The following is a 7,393-nucleotide window of genomic DNA, read 5'->3' as shown; positions in this document are numbered from 1 at the left end:
TAAATAGTAATATCTACCTTATAGAGTCTGCTAAAATAATTAAATGAGAAGGCCATTATATTAAGGTGGCTCTAGTACTTGGTAGCCTGCATAAGCAAACCTAAACCTAAGCCATTGTCAATGTACTCAAATCCAAGAAAATGAAACTTAAGGACAATCAATTGCAAACAGCCAACTAGGCTTTCCTCAAAAAGGCAACCACTTAAGTTACAGCCAATAAAATAATGCCCTTTCTTTCCTTCTGCATCTTTTCTATAAAAACCTCTCCCCTAGCTCTGGTTGGTGGAGTGCTCTTAACCACTTTTAATTTGGTGTTGCCAAATTTGAAACAACTTATGCACAATTGAACTCGAAAATGTTAAGGTACCTCAGTTTATATTTTACCAGTTCTGGTGTCAGAAGTGGGATCCATAGGGGACCCACCCCCCATTCCCAACAACCCCCAGGAACAACAAGCAACCAGGCATAGGTACACACTGAGCCCTTTGTGTTTTCTGCTTTGTTGCTGTGCCTGAAGTCCTTCTCGAATATATGTGTTCCACAGCTTTTGTGTTATGAACTCTCTGAATTTATTTGAGAATTTCTTTGTTCAGACTGGGTCTAGAGTTGGACTGGGTCTGAGTTAATTTGGTCTGCGCCCAGTGTCAGACTTGGTCTGATTTAAACTGGACTGGGTTCAGTGTGCCCATTCCCAACAACCCCCAGGAACAACAAGCAACCAGGCATAGGTACACACTGAGCCCTTTGTGTTTACTGCTTTGTTGCTGTGCCTGAAGTCCTTCTCAAATATATGTGTTCCACAGCTTTTGTGTTATGAACTCTCTGAATTTATTTGAGAATTTCTTTGTTCAGACTGGGTCTAGAGTTGGACTGGGTCTGAGTTAATTTGGTCTGCGCCCAGTGTCAGACTTGGTCTGATTTAAACTGGACTGGGTTCAGTGTGAGGTCTCTGCTTTTTTAAAGGAGAAACCGTTTTAAAAAAGAGTTCTTCGGGCTTCCCTGGTGGCGCAGTGGTTGGGAATCTGCCTGCTAATGCAGGGGACACGGATTCGAGCCCTGGTCTGGGAAGATCCCACATGCCACGAAGCAACTAGGCCTGTGAGCCACAACTACTGAGCCTGCGCATCTGGAGCCTGTGCTCCGCAACAAGAGAGGCCGCGATAGTGAAGAGGCCCGCGCACCGTGATGAAGAGTGGCCCCCACTTGCCGCAACTAGAGAAAGCCCTTGCACAGAAACGAAGAACCAACACAGCCAAAAATAAATATAAAAATAAATAAATGAATAAAAGATTACTATTTTAAAAAAAAGAGTTCTTCTGAGTCTAAACATTGTGGAACTCCTCTATCTGGGACTCCAGCTAACTATATGTTTAAAAGTTATAGGCCCAGAATCTATGTTATCTGAGCAAGTGGGTTAACCTTACCAAAGATAGTTCTGAACTACAATGGCCATAGTGGGAAGCCTTTAAGCTAGATAAGCTTATTTATGAGGTGCCTTAGAGAAAAAGGGGTCCCAAACTTCTCAAAATGAGGTGCATTTATGCTTGGTATGCAGAAGCTTCTAAGAAAGAATAAATCAAAATGTGCCTATTTAAAAGAGTTCAGGGACTTCCCTGGTGGTCCAGTGGTTAAGACTCCACACTCCGAATATAGGGGGCACGGGTTCAATCCCTGGTCAGGGAACTAGATCCTGCATGCCTCAACTAAAGATCCCACATGCCACAAAGAAGACCCTGCACACAGCAACGAAGATCCCACGTGCCACAACTAAGACCCAGTGCAGCCAAATAAATAAATAAATGTTAAAATAATAATACTAATAAAATAGGAGTTCAATACCGCCAGGAATATTTACTGCTTGTCCTGGTTGAAACCTAATCATAAGACATTTGAAAGAATTTTTTTCTTTAAAAAGAACTCTGTGGTCAGAAGTTGGCCAAATTGGAGACTAATATTCAGAGCCTGATAGGAACTTTTTAAAGACTTTCTTTCCTAAGCTAAAATGAAACTATGTACCTAGAGGTAACATTCTGAAGCCTCTTGGAACAATTTATTTAGACATTCCAAAGACACACAGTTCTAAATCTAGAACATAGGAATCTTGATTTTCATCTTAGTTGAAAATCTTCTCCCTGATATAAAGAAGCAAACTGAAGATACTGTATGTAGTTGAATGGGTGGGTCAGCCCCTTGATATTATTCAGGCTGCTACTGTATTCTTTCAGGAATGAAAACCAACTGTATTTGTTTTACAATCAAGTCTTTACAAGAACAAAAATACAGCTCTAGAAGCAATTTAAGGCCACCTGTTGTTTGTACTTATCCCAAGGGAGAAAAGTACCATGCACTGATTATTAATCCCAGGGGAGGACACTTCTGCCTACTGCATCTTGGTATCAGAGTCACAAAGAAAAATACAACACAGTCAAATACTGCTTTGCTTACATAAAAAAAGATACAGAGTAAGATCCGCTTCCATAGTAAGCATCGGTCCCCCATGGTCAGTGGGTCTCTCTTGGGAGCCAACACAGGACAGTTGGCCTATGTGCATCCCTCTTGTGCTGCAGTGGAAAAACCCTTTCCCCTCCCAGCAGAGGGAACACCTCAAAAGATTTGCTCTCTCTCCTTATAAAAGGGAGATGTTAAACTAATTAGGCCTGTTTGATACGTTAAAGTACTTGAGAAGCATTGTCAAATAAAAAGTGATGCTAAACCTGCTTTAGATTATATTTGTATAAATGCATGTTATTGATGTAACTGTTCTAGAAATTATATGGAATTCCTAAAGATCTGATATGTCTTGGTATAATGTTATCAGTTATTATTCTAGTTATTATTTCAAAATGTTTGTCATAGAAATAATGAGATTAACTTTTCAATTGCATTATAATGAACTGTCAGATCTTTAATCATGGCCACTTTCAAGTCTTGTGACATTTACTGACAGTTATTGTATTACTCTGATACTTTTACAAAACTGCTTCCTCTTCAAAGCAACTCATGGAAAGGACTCTTGACAAGTACACAGTTTCTGATAATTTTACGATTATATCACTGAACTAGGTAAAAAAAAATGTTTAGAACTCTAATGGAAAAACTGATTGTTTCATAAAACTGCCAACCCAAGATCAAGCATTAATCAAGAATTAATTTAAAAAATAAAAGGATTAATTACATGAGACTAAATAAATTTATGAGGATGACTATAATTCATATGACTTTGAAACATTGCTAGTCCTTTAATGTTTTGTTTTCCAGATTTAAAGAACCCTTTTTTTCCTTACCTTTAAGCTATCTATAACTTACAGCAATTTGGTAAAGTATACTTTTGTGAACAAAAAATAGAATATGTACCTTTCCCTGTCTACTTAATCCCTCCAGTATTTGGAAATTCAAAGCATTCTTATTTTTCATGACATTGTAGGTGTTTGCATAAGTTCAATAAGAAATTGTTCTCCTTGCAACAGGACACAATTGGGCAAGTCTTTGGCTTGGTTTCTCAGCCTAACGAGGTTTTTAAAAATCTAATCTAAGATTTCTTATTATCAGATATTTTTAAGAAACTAAGGTTAACAAAGCCCCATAAATATCACCAAAGCTTTAACTGGAATATCATATATTTAAGAATGTACATAAAATCACTATTCTTGATCCACTTATATAAGTAATCAGGCTAACTTTAATGAAACTAGCTCTTATTTACTAAAGATGTACTCAGTGACTTATGTTTGAGTTTCTACAATACCAGAAGTGTTGATCCATGTACAGCAGGAGGTATTTGCTAATGCACAGCACTCTCCAGCACCAGGAACAGGAGAGTGCAGACATTATGAATAGTAATGGGATTTCGGTGCCAACATTCAAAACATACAAGGTAATAGGTCTTGTAAATCACATCTTCACTGAAGGCAATTTTTTTAAAAAGTAAATATTTCAAATTTTGAAATTGGACACATAAAGTACACTACTGCGAGAATCTGAATTGGAGAATTAATCATACACTTCATGGGAAAATATTTGTGGCATATACTTGTGAATTGATAAATGTTGTCCCATTAAGGAAAAAGTTTTGTGTCACGGTATTGATCCTAAGTACCCAGTTACTAGTGTATAAACGTCTTCAAGAATGAGACAAAATTCCAGAATGAGTATCAAGGACTAAAAACTTGATGAAGAAGGCATCTATGGCATAGTCCCTGCTTATATTTCACAAAGATCCTAACTATGCATTAGTCGTCTTATTACTGTGACTGACATAAATTCAAAAGGGAAATTAAAAACCTACAGAAACAGAAAGGTGGGTGGTGATTTCAGAATCTTGTAGTTTCTTATCTATGTGTGTAGCTTCTTACCTATATGTGTAGCTTCTTACAGTGTGTTGCCATGAAGTCTTGCCTAGAGAAATTGAGAAAGTATCCAGATATTATGCCCAAACTCTTGATATTATATTAAGGTCTGAGGAAATAAAATCGTTCTTTGTATCTTTGAATTGTTTATTTTGAAAAGCAAGATGGCATATTTGAAGACCATACAGTAAGATATTGTGGTCAGCAGCTGTCAATTTAAACACCTGTAAACAGAATTTGATAAACACTTTTCCTGAATTTGCTATGCCTGAGGTTCTTGGTTACTTAGGAAAGTGTGTACTTTCATATGTGAAAGTGTTGTATAAAAACTGGTAGATAGAAAGAGCTTTCATGCAGCCAATATGCAGGAAATGTTACATTTAACCCCCCTCTCTTGCTTGCTACACATCTCCTAACTTGACCTAACTTCTTACAAACTAATTAAAGGAAGAAACTTAATTATGATGCATCTTGGAATAGATTTCTTTGTGCTTATCTTGTTTTGAGATTCACTCAACTTCCTGAGTACATAGTCAGGAAGTATTTATGTCTTTTTCAGCCTCTCTCTCTCCACCCCCCTCCCTCCCCTACCTCTGTTACTCCAATGATAGCAATGTGGGATATTGTTATTATTCCACAGTCCCCTGTGAGCTGTTACCTTTTTTTCAGTGTATTTTCTCTTTAATTTTCAAGTTGGGTAATTCCTATGTTCTGTCTCCTAGTTTACTGATTCTTTCCTCTGTCCTCTCCATTCTCCTCTCAAGCTCATTCACTGAGGTCTTTTTTTTTTTTTTCAGTTACTATACTTTTCAATTCTAAAACTTCCATTTGGCTCTCCTTTATATCCTCTTTCCTTTACTGAAATTTGATCATTTTTATTTGCTTCAAGTGTTTGTACTTGCTCATTGAAATATTTTTATCATAGCTACTTTAAAATCTTTATCAGATCATTTTTAGCAACTCTGTTATCTCAACGTTGACATCTATTGATTCTACTTTTTCATTCAGTTTGAAATCATCTGGCCTTTGGTACAATGAGTGATTTCCTATTGAGAACTGGATATTTTCTAATTTCATTATGAGTTTTCGGATTTTTAATAAAATCTTCTGTTTTAGCTGGCTTTCTCTGCCTCCACCTGGCAGGGGAAGGGGAACACCTCATTACTGCCAGGTGGAAGTAAAAGCCTAGGTTTCCCACTTGGTCTCCTTTGGCAACTGATGTGTGTGGGGAGGGAGGGATCCTCTCTACTGTTAAGTGAGGGTGGGAGTTCTGGTTCTGAATGTAGTCTCCACTGACACCAAGTGGAGATGACATTATTACTGTGGCAATGTTGAAAGTCCTGACCATCCACTAGGCCTCAGCTGACATCATCTCAGCAAGGAGGTAGAGGAAGAGCTTGTGCTGTCAGGTGAGGGTGGAAATCCAGACTCCTCAAGTAGTCTCCACTTATATTGTAGTGGGATTTACTGGCCAGTGGAGATAAAAGACTTGGCTCCCTACATCTAGCACCTTGGCTTTCTCTGACATCATCCTCATGGACATGTTGGAGCACCTCATTACAGGCTCACAATGGTATAAATTTAGGATCTCCACTTAGCCTTGCATGGTGTGGGTGGAGCAATAGTTACTCTGTAGTGTTTGACTGGAGTAGAGAGATTATTTTCTAAAAGTTTTCCTCTTATTAAGCTGCCCCTTCACTGGTCTTTTGACTAAAGAGATAAAGCTTTTGTTGGGACATATTTTTGTCTGTACTTACTGGCATTCCAGCTTCACATATTTCTCCAAGTCCGAGATATAAGAGGCCAAATGAAAACATGGGAACTCACCACCATGTTGTTCCTCAAGTCCTGAAGTCTCACACTGGTCAGACATCTCCCTCCACTTTTCAGAGTCTCCTTATGTTTATTTTATATATTATGTCCAAGACTTTTAGTTATAGGAGGAATAGAAAAAGCACAATTACTCCATATTTGGGGAAGTACGTTTGATTTTAATAATAAGAGACTTAGGGAAAATACTAAACCAAATCTCTAATTTGATGCTTTTGTTTTCCATTGTTTTTATTTTGTTTTATTGAGATACTTTTATAACAGAAGATAGTATTTTGAAGGTTTGGTAATTTTACAGATTTCTTAATATTTTTACACATGGCCTATTATAAGTTTCAAACTCTGAATTAAATCACAATTTTAGAAGCTGGAAATGAATTACAAGAAGAAAACTGAAAAATTCAAAAACATGTGGAGATTAAATAACATGCTACTGAACAGCCAATTGGTCAAAGAAGAAATCAAAAGAGAAACTAAATAGTGACAGTTTTAATTTTTTCTTTTTAATTTGGATGCCCTTTATTTCTTTTTCTTGCCTAATTGCTCCATCTAGGAATTCCAATACTATGTTGACTAACAGTTGCAAGAGTGGACATATTTGTCTTGTTGTTGATCTTAGGAGGATAGCTTTCAGCTTTTCACTGTTGAGTGTGATGTTAGCTGTGGGCTTGATATATATGGCCTTTATTATGTTGAGGTATTCTTCTTTATATACCCATTTTATTTATAAATGGGTGCTGAGTCCTGTCAAATGTTTTTTCTAGATCTATTGAAATTATCATGGTTTTTACCTTTAATACCGTAGTGTACCATGTTGATTGTTTTGAAGATGTTGAATCATTATACCCCTGGAATAAATCTCACTTGATCATGGTTTATGATCCATTTGATGTATTGTTAAATTTGGTTTGCTAATATTGTATTGAGGATTTTTTTATCTATGTTTATCAAAAATATTGGCCTGCAATTTTTTTTCTGTGTTGTCCCTGTCTGGTTTTAGTATGAGGGTGATTTTGGGCTTGTTAAATGAGTTAAGATGTATTTCCTTCCTTCAATTTTTTGAGAAGAGTTTGAGAAAAATAGGTATTAATTCTTCTTTGAATGTTTGGTAGAATTCACCTATGAAGCCATCTGGTCCTGGACGTTTTTTGGGGGAGACGTTATTGATTACCGTTTCAATCTTTACTAGTGATCAGTGAACACAGATTTTCTATTTC

At 36.9% G+C, this 7,393-nt stretch overlaps 1 pseudogene; it reads left to right on the top strand.

Annotated features, from left to right (window-relative positions):
• Window positions 1-3,760: 3,760 nt before the first annotated feature.
• On the top strand, window positions 3,761-4,682 carry LOC116747118 (annotated as a pseudogene).
• Window positions 4,683-7,393: the final 2,711 nt, after the last annotated feature.

This window comes from Phocoena sinus, chromosome X (genome assembly GCF_008692025.1).
Source record: "Phocoena sinus isolate mPhoSin1 chromosome X, mPhoSin1.pri, whole genome shotgun sequence".
Taxonomy (NCBI): domain Eukaryota; kingdom Metazoa; phylum Chordata; class Mammalia; order Artiodactyla; family Phocoenidae; genus Phocoena; species Phocoena sinus.
The sequence above is the reverse complement of the archived record's forward strand: the minus strand, read 5'-3'. Positions and strand labels throughout refer to the sequence as shown.